At 42.7% G+C, this 17934-nt stretch overlaps 1 long non-coding RNA gene across 2 annotated transcripts; it reads right to left on the bottom strand.

Moving 5' to 3' along the window:
• Positions 1–2711: 2711 nt before the first annotated feature.
• On the bottom strand, positions 2712–12379 carry LOC123627677. 2 transcript variants are annotated; one of them, XR_006731419.1, is made up of 4 exons: positions 12209–12379; positions 7008–7045; positions 6370–6578; positions 2712–2986 (listed from the first exon to the last, which is right to left on the bottom strand). It is a non-coding gene; the product is annotated as an uncharacterized LOC123627677 (long non-coding RNA). The 2 variants fall into 2 exon arrangements; XR_006731418.1 differs by lacking the exon at positions 7008–7045 and having other exon boundaries at positions 12209–12377.
• Positions 12380–17934: the final 5555 nt, after the last annotated feature.

Below are 17934 nucleotides of genomic sequence, written 5' to 3'. Positions count from 1 at the left end.
GCAATCCTCTAGCGTGGAGAAGCAATCCTCTAGCCTGAAATATCTTAAAAAATAAAAATAAGTAAACAAAATACAGTGGACTCGTGGACACATTGGATTAGGTGATTGCTGATTGATTTGTCTTTAGGAACAGCTCTGGTAAACTTGGAATCTACTGGGAATATCAATCACTTTTTAAATGTTCACTTGTTGTTTTTGAAAGAGCGTGCCGGAAGTGGATGACACTTCAGAGATTTGGGTCCTGGTGTCCTGAACACCTCTGGTTTCCTGACTCAAGCATGGGAAGTTAGGAATTGTAAACAGGCTTATGTAATAATCAGTCGTAGTTGAGCCCTGACCATCTGCAGTCTTGATAGTGATGGTTACTCAGGATTTGTGATTCCAACAGTGTTGATGGCAGAGGAGAATTGAAGATCAGCAAGTGGTTTTCAGTAAAAGTTTTGTTGGTGTCGGCTGTTGTTATTATAATGGAGTTAAAAAAAATATTACAATGTACTGATGTTAGTTAGGTAGGGATTAAATCTACAGGTGGCAGGTGTAGGTCAGGAGGGTGGTTCCTCGGGGCAGAGAAGCTGGGAACGAATCAGGGGAAGGCACAGCAGAGACACCTATTCATCATTTGGTAACATCCCAGCCCTGCTTCACCCAGAACACAGCTGGAAAGTCCAGTGGACCACGGAGGTGGATGGTGGGGCCCTGCCAAAGGGAGCCTTTACCTATGTGCTAAACTCACGAGCATGATAAAGCTACTGAGAACCAGAACTCCGTGTCCACTGGTCACGGGCCTGCCTCTTCTGGGTTTCCTGAGTACAAATAATACCCATCTTTTTATTTAATTAACATCAGTAAACTTGTTTTGTTTTTTGTTTGCCATCTTGTTTTTGACTGGTGAAGACACTACTTTACTTTTTTTTTTTTTTGAGACAGAGTCTGAGAATTAGTCAATTAGATCCTCCCAGAAGGAGCTGCTGGCTTTACATCTGGTGAAAGAGGGGCAGGCATTTTGCAAGTGTGCATGGGACACACGGGAGAGCCTCTGCTTCCCTCTCATGGCACACATGCCAGCTGCTTGTTCCCCATCCCTTCCTGCCTGAGGAGGTCCAACCGGGCAGCTGAGCTAGAGCAGGGGGAGGGGGAGGGAGGAATGGAGAGGTCCAGACTCCGTGTCATGCCTCCGACGGAGGCCTGGCCCCGAGTGGCTTGGGCTCTAGGGCATCTCCCCATTATCTTCTTAGGGAAGATTAGAGCAAGACAGAGGGACCTTGCCCTCTATGCAAGGTGACAAGAAGTAAGAACCCAGGAGGATCAGCCACTCACAGGAAGGAGGAGGAGGGTTGGAAGGGGCAGGACAATTGTTTGGTCTTGCTGGACTTCGGGGGGCCTTTGCTGTCCTCTGCTACCCCTCGCCCTGGACCTGCACTGTGCACCTCAGCCATACTAATCCTCCCCAGTCTGAACCTCACAGGCCACCTTGGGGATGGGGACGGGGATGTGAGAAGTGGCAGCACTACCGGAGAGCCTGTATCAGAGCCGAGAGGCTCAGGCCAGCTGTACCGCTCAGAGCTGGGAGGCCGTAAGCCAGGCACTGTCCTCTACAGCCCAGTTCTCATCAGAACCACGAAGGGACTGGGCAATTGTCATTAAGGTCCTCTACTACTAACCCACTGAGGTTCCAAGAAAGTCACTTCCCAGTGTAAAAGTCCTTCAACTGGAGCAGTTTAGTGAGTACATTCTCCATGAAACTGGGGGCCACAGACTGGCATCAGAGGAAACAGGATCCTAAGACCTTCCCACCTCTGAGATCCTGAATCCGTGAACCTCATCTGTGCTGGGTTTTCCAGGTGTGTGTCTTTTTGTGTATTAATTCTGACCTAATTAAAAATTAATAGACTTTACTTTAGAGCAGTTTAAGGTTCACAGCAAACTTGAGTGGATGATACAGAGATTGCCCATACGCCCCCTGCCCCCACATGTGCACAACCTCCCCCTTGTCAACATCCCGCATCAGAGTGGCCGGCACGTTTGTTAGAGTGGATGAAGCAACATGGATGCATCGTTATCTCCCAAAGTCCATAGTGTACACTGGGGTTCACTCTTGGTGTTGTGTGGTCGATGGGTTTGGACAAATGTACGATGACGTATCCACCATCCCAGTATCACACAGAGTAGTTTCATTGCCCTAAACAACTATCCATCCCTGCCTCCCCCAACCCCTGCCAACCTCTGATCTTTTTTCTGTCTCCCTAGAATATCATATCCTTGGGATCATACCTATGTAGCCTTTTCAGACTAGCCTCCCTCACTTAGCAACATGTATTTAAGGTCCCTTCATGTTATTTTGTGGCTAAATAGCTCATATCTTTTAATATTTCATTGTCTGGACGTGCTACAGTTTGTTTATTCATTCACCTGTTGAAGGACACCTTGATTGTTTCCAATTTTAGGCAATTATAAATAAAGCTGCCATAAACATTCATGTGCAAGTTTTTATGTGGGTGTAAGTTTTTGACTCCTTTGGGTAAACACCAAGGAGCAGGGCAGCTGCGGCATCATGCTGCTCTTTTATACACAGCCCATGCCCTCTCCCAACCCCCGCTGAGAACCATGGAAAGGCACAGAATGTGTCTTGCCCGCCTCTGTCTCCAAGACTTACACCTGAGGTCCTCAATAAATATCTATTGAAATGAAAAATTCAACTAGACAGTCACATCTCAAATTTTCCAGAACACTTTAAATTTCATTTTATTTTATTCTTTGCAACAAAGGTGATTTAATGTAAACACAACCAGATGAAGACTGCAAATGCTGTGTAAGGCTTTCCGTAGTTAAACATTTCACAAATTGGTTTGTTAAAGAAGCCCTTTGAGAGATGTTGATTCCTGCTTTGGGATTCCCAGGATGCAGTCGCTGGAGGGACGGTGAAAGGCACCTAGAGCTGGCAGCAGGCCTCGGTCAAGTCCTTTCCCACACGGGCCCTTGGTGTCCCCTGTGAAACAAACACAGGGGGTTGGACTGGCTGACCTCCAAGTTCCTTTACGTGAGGCTGTTCCAGGAAGGCCCCTTAGATGAGCCCCCGTCTACTACGCTGGGAGAAGACAAGGGCTAAGAAGGCAGCTGTGTGGGGAGAAGGTCTCCACCAGCGACGGTGCCACTCGCAGGGTGGGGCCCCAGGCCCTGGCAACAGGACGGAAGAGGCTAGGAGCACCCTCGCCCCCTTCCACTGCAGATGACCCCTTGTACCTTTTATTTTTGCAATCTGTTCATTTGAACATATTGACCGTAAGAATATTCACGGAGCACTTACCAGGAGCCCTAGGCTCAGTGCTCTTAACGGACTGATTTAATTCTTATACAGCACAGTGATGGAGGGATTATCATCGTCCACACTTCTAGATCCAGTGCACCCCACACATATTTAGTGAGTGGATACCATACGCCAAGGCTCTGGCTTAGGGCTTCAGTAGTGAATAAAAGGGGCAGAGTCCCTGGCCTCGCACAGTAAGCCATCGAGATAAGTGAGCAGAAGGTGAAAGTGTTACTGAAGAAACAGAAGGGGAGCAGGGAGGGCGTGGAGAGTGGTGGGGCAGAGTGGGGCTGACTTCCATGTGAGACACGGTAGCCAGGGTGGGCCTTGCTGAGAAGGTGAGGGCTCAGCAAAGACTGGGAGGAGGAGGGAGAGAAAGTTAGCTGAGTGGGTTTCTGGCGAAAGAGTCTTCCAGGCAAAAGGATCAGCCACAGTGAAGGCCCAGAGGGGGCTGTGTCTGGCACAGAGGAGTGGGGGAGTGGCGGAATGGGGACCGATGATGGAGGGCCTGGTGGGCCGCTTAAGAACTTGGGCTTTTCTTAGCCACAAATGGGGGGCCAGGCAGGGTTTGAGCAGAGTGACACCATCGCCCTGACTTCTCTGTCCAGAGGGGACTATGCAGAGGGATGGAAGAGCAGACACGCAGAGGCCCTTTGCATGCAGGCTGCCAGAGTCAGCCAGCAGAGACGGGACCAGGACGGTGGCTGGGACCTGCCGGTAGCAGTGGAGGGGTGACAAGGGGTGGGATTCGGGGTCTGCTTGAATGGTAGAGCCACCATGATTCCCTGAGGAAACTGGCACTGACTGTAAAGGCCTAGGACAGAAGCCCTTCCCTAAGCCCTGTCCTTGGGCAGCTCTGTGGGTGGCCCTTGGGAAATGGGGGTTCCAGGTCGGCTGCGTTTCCAGGTAGGCTGGTGATGCTGGGCTGTCCAGAGGTGGAAAGCACCCCACTCAGCTCCCCGTCTCCGGACTGCATGGGCCTGAATCCCAGTTCCACTTAGCCTTACCATCAAAGGCACCAGGGTGGTAACTTCCTACTGCACTCCCGGGAAGGTGACTTCCCAGTCACCTGGCCCAGCATTCCAGTTAAAGAGGAAGCAGGCAGAACCGGAAGCGCATTCGTGCCCAAGCACCCCCATACCCAGCCAGGAACTGGGGCCTGTGTCGGGGTACAGGCACAGAGCAGAGAAGGGGGCTCCTCTTAGTGCCGCTGAAGTAACGTCAGCCTACCCACCGAGCTAGCCGGTGTCGGCCATGCAGTTGCAAGGCCAGCCTTCCTGGACACAGCACTGGCGCTGCACTCCGAGATCTGGGTAACGGAGTCCTGCTCCGCAGTCCTGAGCTACCTGAGGATGAGCACATCAGGAACCCGGCCAGGCCTCTGCTGCATCATTTTTAAAATGGAGACAAAGGGGTCTATCCAAGAGAGCTGAAAGGGAGTGCACATGTGAATACCACTTTATAAACTAGAAAATGCCGCACAGAGGTCAGGCGAGTGCTCACAGCCTACGCCCTGGGGTGAGGGCATCAGACACAGTAAGGATGCCATGCTGGCCAGGTGGGGAAGTGACTCATTCTATCCAAGGGGGACAGATAGAGGCCTCAAAGACAAAAAGGGGTCTTGAAGAATGGGAGGGATTAGCTCAAATAGAGAAGAAAGGTATTCCAGGTAGAGGGAGTGTCATGGGTAAAGGCACAGTCTACAGCTGCAGGGAGGCCACCAGGAGCTATGGAAGAGTTTTGAGCAGGGGAGTGGCAGAATCTGATTTGTTTAGAGGTCACCCTGGCTACTGAGGAGAGTCAGAGTGGAACTGCTAGGGCCCAGCTGAGCAACACTGAGGCTTGGGCCAGCTGCACTCTCAGGGGAGAGGGGAGCCTGCCCAGGTCCCTGCAGTCAGGCTCTGTGTGGGGAAAGGCAGGGGGAAGTGAGAAGCTGGGGAGGGGGCAGCCCAGGCCAGGCTGCTGCTTGTCATGCGGCCTGGATTTCCAGCTATTGACACAGACTCTGACAAGGAAAGCAAAGGCCAAGAGAGGCAGAGACAAAGGGGCTGATTAAATCCTTCTTCCAGGGGGGTTGTTCAGCCCTGCCCTGGGAAGGCTGGCTGGAAAACCTGGACCACAGCCCTTTCCTCCAGAGCTGTAGGCCCAGTTAGAGGTGGGGCTTTGAAAATGGCTGAGGAGTTTCTGCACCCGCACCCCACCCCAGCTGACCCAGCTCCCAAACCCATAATGTTTTACTCCTCCCTTTACAACCAGCGTCACTTATAGGACCACAATTTGAGACTCAGTTTTTCATTTTCTAGAAGGAGGGCAATGATAGTACCCACTTCATCAGGTTTGTTATAGGTCAGGTTCCCTAAAGAACCCACTCTGAGAAGGAGCTGAGTCGCCAGATAAAATATAGGACATCCAGTTAAATTTCGTGGGGGCTTGGTTCTTCCCGTGTGTCCTGCCTCATTCCCGAGTTAGAAGTTCCAAGCCTGCAGCTGATGAGGCTGGAGAGAGCCTTCTCATCACTGGCTGCAGGAGGACCCTCGCATGCCAGCTGTGCAGGGCAGCCTGGTCTGGGCTCCCAGCCTCTCTGTGTTTGGCCTCCACAGGGACAGAGGCTGCACGCAGGTGGCCAACAGCCGCCCCCATGTTTGGCCCTTGCTGGCTCTGGATGAGCAAGACCCTCACCCTCTCACTGCTCTACACACACATCTGTGTCCCACTGAAAACTCACCCACCCTGCATGCTCCTTTTTCAAGGACTCCAAGGGCCCTCTGATTAACACTGACTTTTCTGGTAGCTGGGCCACAGAGCACAAACCATTTTCTGTGTTCTCTGGAATGTCCTGGCTGGGCACCTTTGTTCCTATCTGAAATTCTCTCTTCCTCTGGACTTAGCTATACCCAGGGCCACCCTCTACAGGCAGGTTCCCTGTCACCTCCACCCTTCTAGCCACTACTACTGCCCACATGACTCTATTTAGCTCTTAAGGCCCATGTACAGCTTGAAATTGGAGGGAGGGAGTCTGGCCTTTGCATGTCCCAAATGCAAGGGCTTCTCTTAGATTTCCGTACCTCCACAGGCATCCTGCATAGAGTATGCTTTCTGTAAACGCTCTCCAGGTATGCAGTCAGGTGCCATTTTATTCTCATTGTACCGATGTGGAAAGTGAAACCCCAAGATCCTGCAGATCCTCAGGCCTCCTGATGCCAGGCTACGCTGCCATGTAGTACCGATGAGTGGTCTCCTCTCTCCTCACCGTAGTGGCATCCTTCGTAGGAGTCTGAAATGGGAGTGGGGTGAGGGCAGGGGTCTTAGAGAAGCAAGCTCCTAGCTTTCCTCCTCCGGGAGCAAAAGCACCTTGTCAGGTGGCAAAACAAAGAAATGACCCAAGGAAGACCTTGGTTCAGGCCGTGGAAGAAGGAATGGGTTTTGTTACAAGTATTTTGTCATCTTGGCCCACTGGAACCTCTGTCCACCCTTTGAACTGAGCTCAAGCTCTACCCTTTCAGGAAGTCCTTCAAGGACAGCCCTTCTGACAATTGTCTTCTCCTCTACTTCATGCTTATACACACTTACTTCTTGTGGCTTGTAGTCTCAGAAATGCTATGGACTCTGCTGTGGTTGCAGACAGGTCTCTCTCTGCCTCTACCCCCCCCAGGGTTTAGCTTTTAATTGCCCCTTCCCAGTCCTTCCTTCCCCCAACACTTACCCCAGGGGTCCTTGGGCAGTAGGTATGTCCAAAGTTATCTGAGGATGAGATAAAGAATGGGAACTCCAGCGGGTGAAGGGACCACCCAATGACCTCAGGAGGACCTTCCTGAAAGCTCAGAGGACAGGAGTGGGGTGTCCCCACCTGGGCTTAGCCACAAATATATAGAATACAGTTTGGACTACTTCCTGATTTACTTCCCCTTAGGGCTGGGACATGAGACCTTTCTAGCCTTTACAGGTACTCAGAAAATGTTTGAGGAGTTGAATCACCCAGATGGTTCTACATTATCATCATGGCCACCATAGCTAACAGTTATTGGTCACTTACTATATACTCGGGATGAAGACAGCCAGGTTACTGTCAGGAAAGAGAGATACAAATACAGTTGACCCTTGAACAACACGGTTTGCACTGTATGGGTTCACTTTTATGCAGGTACTTCCCGATAAATATAATGCAATATTTTTGGAGGTTCACTACAACTGGAAAAATCTTGCAGATGAACCACATAGCATAGAGATAATCAACAAAATTAAGAAAAAGGTATGTCATGAATGCACAAAATATATGTATTATAGGTATTAGTCTATTTTATCATTTACTATCATAAAATATACACAATCTATTATAAAAAGTATACATTTCTCCAAATTGGGGCACACAGGCTACATGGTGCCATTTGCAGTGGACAGAAATGCAAAGAAATGTAAAGATGCAATATTAAATCATAACTGCATAAAACTAACTACCGCATATATTCTACTACTGTAATAATTTTGAAGCCACCTCCTGTTGCTATTGCAGCAAGCTGAAATGTTTCAAATGTCCACTTAAAATGCCACGTGACACTAATCATCTCCAACTGAGCACTCTGTCTTTCCAGAAAAAGTCATCTCTCATGGTTCTCACGCATTTTTCACCATTGTTATTGCAATACCACAAACTTTGACTAACACCATGGGACCTATATGAAATTCCATTATGATGCTGTAAGTGCTCCCAAGAAGCAGAAAAAAAGTCATGACACTACAAGAAAGAGTTGAGTTGCTTGATAAGTATCACAGATTGTGGTGTGGAGCTGTGGCTGTCCCCCATTTCAGACAGACATTCACCTTGTAAACAGAAGATGTACACTGATATCAACAAATACAGTACATTAGTATATGTATATTTCCTCTTCCTTATGATTTTTGTAATATTTTCTCTCTCACTTACTTTAGTATAAAAATATAGTCTATGGTATGCAGAACATACAAAACATATGTTAATTGACTGTTTATGTTATCGGTAAGACTTCTAGTCATTACATCTTTGGGGAGTCCAAAGTTATATGCAGAGTTTCAACTGCACAGGGGTTCAGTGTCCCTAGCCCCCACGTTGTTCAAGGCTGAACTGTACTGAAAGGGAAAAGTAGAATGAACTCTTCAGAACTGGAATTGGAAATGTCAGTAAGAACTCAGAGTTTTCAATACATTTTGATACAGAAATACAGACTAATGTAAGCATGCACGTGTATTTGTGCATACACATGTGCTCCCTGCTTTGCTCACGGAGGAAGCTTGTGAGCAAGGATGACCCCAATAGCCCAAAGCACACCGGCCACAACACGTGTCCAGATCATGGTTTCCAAATATCATTCTCCCTTAAAAGGAATCAGGGCTTCTAAAAACATGGCTGATTCCAGGGATAGGGCAGAGAAAATACAACATAAGCTTGGAACATTGTTTTCTGCCAGAAGGTACGGAAGTACTCGAAGAGTAATGGGGAGAGACCAAAAAGACATGAAGTCAGCTTGAAATGGCTACACTGACCAAATCTGGGGGCATTTGCCTACCAAAATTGTAAGATTTCCCTTCACCCCTCTTTGTCGATTTTATTTATTAATGCATAATATGAGGAATGAAAGAATGAGAAAATAATCATTTGGCAACAATCACCATAATAATTTACTCAGGCAGGAATCAGCAATGAATGAAATGTTCAATCTAGGGCATGAAATTCTGAGCAGCAGCCAGATATTTACAGAGCCTCCAAGTACCTTCACGCAAGAGCTTTCTGAAATGCAAAGGGCAAATAGCAACTTTGCCACAGACAACCCCAGCACATCCTTCTTCACTAAATAATCAGAGTCAACATTGGCCAGTCATGACACCAAGTGACAACATCTTCTTCCAGATATGCTGCATTGAGAGGAACTCGGCATCACTTCTGTGACATTCCTGCCTGAATGCAGCATAACCTGAATCAAATCATGAGGAACCTTCACAGGAACCCAAACTGAGAGAAAACCTACACAATAACTGACCTGTGCTCTGCAAAAATGTAAATGCCATGAAAATCAAAGACAGACCCAGGTACTGTCCCAGATTAAAAAACTCAAAAGACCTGACAAATGGACGCAACACATCATGGATTGTGACAATCCCTAATCTTGAATTTTCTTTGGCTATAAAGGATATTGAGATAATTGGAAAAATCTGAAAAAGGTCTTATTAACTAAAAAAATATACAATGAGGTTTATATACTTAGAAAAAGGAGAGCTTTATATCTCATGAAGTATTTTCAACCTGCAGCGGTCATTCTGACAGGCTGGGAAACACGGCTGTCGCCTCAAGCCAAGAACACATGTTTCAAGGGATGGACAAAAGAAACACGATTTGTACTGAGCTGGATGGCTAAATATACATATTTAACAAGCTATTAGAAGAGTCATGAATAGTAATGAGAAGACCTGTGCATGTAATTGTGCTTTACACCTGCCATCCCATGATGGCTGGGGACTCAGTTTTAAGGTTTTTCTGGAGTCCCCTTGGCGAGAGGCATCTGTTCAGTTAGCAGGAGCCTTAGGATTTTATTTTTAGTTCCCAGTCTGTAGATGAGATGTTAATATTGAACCAATTTTAATTTCTAGATTTCAACAATTATGATAAAGCTCTATAAGATCATATAAGAAGATAATTCCTTATTACAGGAGATACACAGTGACATAGTCACAAAAAAAGACAAATCAGGTCTGCAACTTACAAAGAGTTCAGAAAAAAGTGTATATTATATATTTCTATAGGTAGAAAGAAAAGAAAAGGCAGAGAAAGGATAAAGCCAATGTAGTCAAACGTTAACATTTGAGGGACAGTATCCAACCAAGAATTCTTTGTACTATTGCTATAATTTTTCTGTATGTCTGAATTTTACAAAACAGAATACTTATACAATGAAAAATACATTTTAAATATCAACAAATTGTAAGCCATGGAATAAAATCAACCATGAATCCATTTTGAAAAAAGTAAATGAATCAATTGAAGGTTTCATGAGGAACAGAGATATTTACATATCTCAAATTACCAAGCCCACAAAATCCTAATTAATTACAAGGTGAAAAAGTAACTTTACAGATGAGAGACTGGCAGATACCACTGTTACTGATCAATGCTAACACCGCCAGTAATAGGACAAGCCAGATTGTAGGTCACATGACAGGATGCAACGAGAACCTCACAGGATCACTTCTGTGATACTCTTGTCCAAAATGATATGGTCTAAACCTAATCATAATGAAAGCTCAGAAAACCCAATGGAGGGACACTCTACATTACTGGACTTTACTCTTCAAAAGATTAGAGGTAGTGAAGGTCAAGAAAAGACTGAGGAGCTGCTCCAGACTGAAAGAATCTAAGAGACAGGACAACTAAATGCAATCCATGGATCTGAATGGGATTCTATGGTTACCAAGGACATTATAGACAATTAATAAAACTTGGAAAGAATCAGACCATTTAATAATTGCATGTATTCATGTTAACTTTCTGATCACCAAGACTGTATTGCAGCTACGTGGAAGGTCCTCACTTGTAGGAATACCCACTAAAGTAATCAGGGGTGATGGCACAATGCCACCAATTAATGCTCAAATAGTTCAAAAACAAAAAGCTCTCTGTACTAAAACTTGGAACTTTTCTATAATTTTAAGAATATTTGAAGAAGTTAATAAAAAATAAACAAACAGATAAAGTAAGAAACCTTAGGCAAATTTTATTTTTCCATGAGGAATAAGTCATATAAATCAGTGCTTAAAATTAAAATTCTGCCAGTTCAGTGGTACTGTAACAACTGTTATAAATGCAAACATCGACAGTGACCACAGTCCCAGTATGTCGATATGATGTCTGTCTAAGCATACAGTGATGTCTGTCACTATATATAGTGATAAAAACTGGAAAACAGAAATTAGCCATCAATGTATGCCACTAATGTATTCTTGAAAACTTGCTTGTTTGGCTGATTAAGCAGCAGACACTTGGGCAGCCTGCATATGCTCAATGATACTGGTTTTCATTTGTGAGGTCTCCTCGAAAGTCTCCCAGTACAATATAATTTCTCCTTAACATCAGTACACATCTTCAGGATGCTTTTCAAATTAGATCTTCATGCAGATCTGACTCATCAGAAGATCCTAGAGCAGCAGCTCTATAGGATCTAGATTCCAATTCAGCAGCATGTGGAAAGAAAAAGAAAGAATTACATTCTTTCCCTAAAGATTTCATACTAAGTGTAAGTCACTAAAAATAAGTTGAGAACTTTATCAGGGTTAATAAGAATGAAAAATATGTATGTATGACTACAAGACAAAATGACTATTAAATATTATTTGCCCACAGTAGCACACTGAATTAACTGTGATTGTGGTTAAGTGTCAGAGCTCTGGTTTTCCCATTCTTCATTCACTTATTCCACAACCATGCTGAGAAACAGGCAGTTTCCACACAGAGTCACAGATACCATGACACGTATAAAACTGGACACTATTGGAACACACACAAGGGCCATCTGTCCAAGTTTTGTGTCAATACTGTAGACTTTATGTGGAGATGAATGTAGGTTGAAACCTGAAGGACAAGGACAAAGTGTGCCAGACAGAAGGAAGTGGCAAATGCAACCAGCTGGAGCTGAGGAAGGACTTTCTTCTAAGTCCTTCTTAGGACTTCTAAGTCCTTGTGCACTTACTTCTAAGTAGTCTAGTTTGGTGAGATGCTAGAGCAAAGGGGGAGAGGAGGGCAAGTGGCAAGAGAAAAGGCTGAATACCTTGACAGGGAGCAAACTGATTGGGGAGTTTTTATCCCGTGCCGAGGAATATGCAACTTTTTCTGAGGGCAAAAGTAAACCAATAACATAGGAAATGACTGATTTAAAATGTCACCTGTCAAGTGATTGCTTATGAACTGAAACGGCTGTCCCATTTTGGCCATAAACCTGAGAAGTTGAGGAGGGTTTGGTTATTCTGTGAACAGTTTCAGCCTGCCTCTGGACACTTCCACAGGGATGCAGGAATGAAGTGTGGAGTCTGAAAAAAAGCCATACAGAGATGTCATGAGATGTTCTTAAGGCTATGGAACATGATGAATTCATGAGGCATAAGTATGCTCTTCAGTACAAATGTTTATGTTTTCACATCTTTTACTAGATGTGTCTAAGAAAAAATACTAAATGTAGTATCTATTAACCAAACAATGGAAAGGGATATCATTTGCTATATAGAGTTATATTTTCTTCTAACTCCTGCTGCATCTGAAATAAGTCTAATATTATTTAGAATGTTTAAGTAAACAAGAGACATTATCATGGGAATCATATCTCACTTACAAACTTTGGCTTTTAATACATGTCCAGACTAGACTTAACTTGAGGCTTGCTTCAACACAAAAATAATCCCATAAATGAAATACAATTCCTACTTCTTTTACATTTACGTAATAGAAAATATATACGTATAATGCTATTTAATCTCATAAACATACACTTATTATGGCTCTATTCTTGGATATCCATCATTCCAAAAGGGTGATGTTTTCTCTTAATTGTACAAACGGTGGACGATTCAAGTCATATTCTAAAATGAATATGTAATTCTTAGCAAAACCCTGCCTTTTATAAAAGGTTAAACCATTTTTCAGTGTAATGGATTTTTCCTTAAAATTGACTTTCCATTTTCCACTATTATAAATTTAAAATTTTAAGAAATGTTCTACGCTATTAACTTTTCACCGCAGAATCTTAAATACATCCATGAAGAAGGTACTACTGTCACATTATGTGAAAATTCCATCAGCCAAGAGGAAGTAAAATTATTAAGCTATCTGTATTAGGACTAACATTTCTTTATTCATATGGCCACAAAGACTGCAGAAAATTTGCTTGAAAAATAGATAAGTATAGGTTAGAGCCAGTTTTCAAACTTAGTTTCTTTGATTCATGGCTCTCTAGAATTAGAAACAGGGAAAATAATATACAGCTCTTCCAACTGTAGCTGCGATTTCTTTCCAGAATTGGTACCAACTGATTGAAACATCTAATTATAGCTGTATTTATCTACTTAATTATGAAATGGGTGGGAATATCTCAAACTACATTGCAAGCATCCCCCTCTAGAGGGAGGGTTCTTACTGAAATCTTTTGTAGGAAAGGTATTTTCTCCCTGAATGCCCAGAACCGGGTCTGAAATAGTATAATGAATGTAATAAATACTTTCTGATGATAATGATAATATGATATCCAGTGCCTGTTCAAATTTTTGAAAACAGGTTTCCCAATATTTTGAGAGACCGTTTTCCATAACATTTCTGTGACAGTAACATTACAGACAGCACTTATAAACTGAATAATGTGACCAGACTATTACTAGCCAGGTCTTGTAAAATAACTCAAAACCAGATAAAAGGAGAGGGACTTAACGAAAGAATCTTACATAAGCATTAATAAACACAATGTCAACTGCAGGTTTTTACATGAATGACTTTAATTAAGGAAATACTACTGTAACTATCTCTTCTGGGGTTAGAGACGGAAGCTCAGAGAACAAACGGACAGATCCCAAATGCTGGCAGGAGCCACTCTGGAGGGGCCCCCAGAGGCTGAAAAAGTGGGTCTGGAGTGTTGATGGCTCCACTTTTCTCCTGGCTGGTGGCAGGCCGGGGGAGAGGGGAGTGTTATCTACATACACAAGTGAACATTGGCCAACATTAAAGGACATTTTAAAAGTTCTTTGCATTTTATCCTTCCTTTTACCTTAAATCACAGATTTTCTTCTTAGTTCCCTTAAAAGAAGTTCAGACTTATTGTCCTCAATGGAATGACAATACAGTGTCTGGCACAGATTATGGAAAACAAAAGGACAGAAAAATGTCTTGGGGACATTAATCCCTGTCCTATTCAGTTAGACAAGGGTTCCATCCGTGGCTTTTGAGGTGTGTAAAGCAATAGCTTAGGAGAAACTGAACACTGCCAGGTGAAATAAAAAAAAAAAATTCAGTTAAGCTTATGCATAATGCTAATTCAAAAACCATGCTAGCTTCTTCTGGAGTAAAACACATATTTTTAATAAAAGTGCTTCTGCTTTCCCTGTGGCCTCTCTCTGTTTGTCCAGGTGGGGATTATGTCTCAGGTGGTAGAGGTGGGTTCAAGCCCAACATTAACAAGGCAGCACATCTACACCTTCATTTGTATCATTCCATTCTTAAAAGTATAAGGTGAGAAAATTACACGCACGTGAACAATATGCCGGCATTTTTTTGCTAATTGGAAGGATTCCCTCCTAACTGGTGATTTTCAAACTATGTCCCACAGAAATCTGAGGTCCTACAGAGGACACTGCAGGGTGAAGGGATACGGAAGTCACAACTTCAGAGCCCCCAGCCCTCCTTTAACTAGACAGCTCTACTTCTATCTGCCCTATGTGAAACGGTTTCATGCAATTTCTCTAAAAAAATGACAAGTTATATTTCTTACATAATCTTTTAAAAATGTCTGAAATGCTGTGATTTAGTCAAAGTCCTTAACATTACATAAAAGGCAACAGGGGCTCAGAGAGATTGCAGCCTGCCTGAGCTTTACTCTGCTCTGATTTCTTATGACATGAATTCAGGTAAAGAAAGAAGGTTGAGGCCTCATTTAACACAGGTCTATGTTACTTTTCTCCACATTAAGGAGATAATAAACACAGCATCAAAACTAAATGGCAGGGTACATGGACTGAAATGAATATTTTAATAACAATGATACACAATGAAAACTAGCTGTTATTTTTGATGGATTTTGGTTCAAACAACTGTTTGAACAAAATTTTTTTTGAAACAATTTTTTTTTGAGAGAGGTCCTCGCTGTGTTGCCCAGTGGAGTGCTGCGGCTATTCTTAGGCACAATCATGCTGCCCTATGGCTTTGAACTCCTGGGTTCAAGTGATCCTCCTGCCTAGGCCACATGAGTAGCTGGGAGTACAGGCATGCACCGCTCTGCCTGGCTTTTAAAATTTTCTTCCTAATCAAAAATGGTCAAACATTAGACGAATATCTTCAACTTGGTTAAGTATAGTTCAACTGTTTTTTTCCTTAGCGTTCTGCAATTGATACAGCTTTTCATTGTTGAATTCATCTTGAGATCCTCAGAAGTGGATTCTTAACATGAGTGAAATCACAGGGTTGGAGTGGAAGGTCCTTGTTACATCTTCATGAGAGCTGGGGACCATGTTGGCATTATACAGTATTCTGAGGAGGAAGAGTATAAGGAAATCTGTTTGGTTGTAGTCACTGTTTAAAGACTCTTGATGTCATTGCCAGCTTAGTCATCAATCATTCGAGTGAATGCCATTTTCAAAATTTAAATAGTTCCTTGATTTATCTATTTTAAAACTGCTGCATGATCGCCCTGTAGTAGGTACAGTTTATAATAATTGGGATAAAAATGCTGTAAGATAGCAATTAAGGATATATTCTTATGTAGCAAAATGACAAACTTTTAAAAACAGAAATTTATCTTTTTTAATATTTTGGAGTGTTTATTTCATAAAATTTATTTATCTGAGCTTCCTTTAAATAATAAACATGCATATGTGGTTAAGTATCTGGATGCCAATCATTCACTTATGATTAATGTTGGAAAACTTGAGATGGTGCGGGAAATCTTTCAAAGCGTTATCAACCACAGCCAAGCTAAAGTCAGTTAGAAAGGAAGCAAAAGCACCTGTAAACATACTTTAAGTTATTAGTCCATAATATTCAATTTCTAAAATCTAACTTAAACACAGCTTCTAAGGAAATTTAAAATGTGCCAGTTTAGTTTTGTTTATTGAATAACATTAACAAATGGGTATCTGTTGAAAATAAGAGCTGTAAGGACTTCCATAAAACTATAAAATTTATCTTTCCTCTCTTTATGAACACAGATAATTATGACCCTTTACTTAACAAGCATAAATCAATTAAACAACTCAGTATTTCACCAAATTCAAAAGAAGTATTCTATCAGAAATCTGAAACCCAAAGGAAAAAGGTGACATAACTAACTGTGATCAAGTTGTTCTTCATGTCATTATTTGAAGTTCATGGGCAGGAGGCAGGGACCATTAAGTTTTCATTTGGAATCAATTCTCTGTCAAGACCTAAACCGTTATTAAGAATGCCACCACGAGCTGGCGGTATGACTGGCCTCAAGGCCTGAGTGGTAAAAGCAGATCTGGCTGCTATTAGTCTACAAGGAGTTTGTTACTGAGCTCTGCTGGTCTCTCACTCATTCTGGGAGATTACAAAACACAAACGCTCACTATTTCATTTTTTCCTAAATGATTGTACTTTTTAAAAAGTTACCTTCAGAAAATGGAATTTCCCATTAAACAGTGTTGTAATTCTGAATATGTGTCAGAGAGCAAGTCTAGTGGATGTAGTTATAGTTTTAAAATTGCTCTGAACAAGTACACATATCCCTACGGGAATTTTGAAGACAACAAGTAACTCAAACAAAGTAAGGAGGGGAGGGAAATGGCTATCGATGATGTATGGCTTAACAGGTAATACTTGCTGCCTTCTGGAATAGCTCTACTTGCAAGATTCTTGAAGATGCCGTTAGAAATACTTGTATTTAAAGGGGAAGTGAGATGATGCATACATTTGTTTGACTATAACAGCCATTTCAATATGTATAAAGATATCAACACATCATGTTGTATTCCTTAAGTATAGATAATAAAAGACTAAAAACTAAAAAAAAAAAAAACTAGAAATATTTGTATTCAGTAAACCAATTTAGAGATTTAAGAAAAACATCCCTCAAAGACATTTTCAACATTTGCTTTCACCACCCTTGTGCATTTCACTCATCATGTGGGGAAAATCAAGCATTTGGCACTGAGGAATAATTCAGAGCACCAAGTCCAAGGGGAGCATGAGATAGTGGAGCTGGTGATCAAAAAGAACTAAGGCAGCTCCAAAGGCAGTGAGCTCCTCACACCATTACCCAGGCCTCAGAGGGGGGGCTGCCCTTTGTCATCCGTACACCGGACCCTCAGACTGACCAAAGGATTATTTTTAACCACCTGATGAATTATACTTCCCTTCTTCCCTATGTTAACCATTCCCCATTTCACACACATGACTTTATCTAGAGTGGAAAAACTATAAAATATTGCTGGTCTCAAGGCACCCTCTACTGATAATTCCAAAGATCACCATCAAGGAAGGTTAATGTACCGAGTGCCTGAAGGTGCCAAGAGCAGCAGGAGGAGGAGGAGGACTTAACCCTTTCAGTTTATGTGGTCATCTCCCAAAAACATAGTTAAACTTATTAACATTTCTAATGAAAGGAATGGTGAAAAGCAATTATAGAACAGTTATCACTGTCTCAATTATAAAGCTTCAAAAATACTTAGCTGAAAGGCTAACAGACTAGGTTAACTACATGAGAATAATAAGGGGTTTTAAAATCAGAAGAAAGTGAGAGCCAAAGAGTCCTGGATGAACATTTTAAAGGTAAGTTCATTTAACTGTATCATTTTCCAGAATTATAGTGTCTAGTTAGCTGTCACATCCCGCCAATCTCATGAACTTGTCCCACTAAAAATTATGCTTTCAAGTCAAATTAATGAGCTTACTTTCTATG

Source organism: Lemur catta, chromosome 26, assembly GCF_020740605.2.
Source record: "Lemur catta isolate mLemCat1 chromosome 26, mLemCat1.pri, whole genome shotgun sequence".
Taxonomy (NCBI): Eukaryota; Metazoa; Chordata; class Mammalia; order Primates; family Lemuridae; genus Lemur; species Lemur catta.
This window is presented reverse-complemented; position numbering and strand designations above follow the sequence as displayed.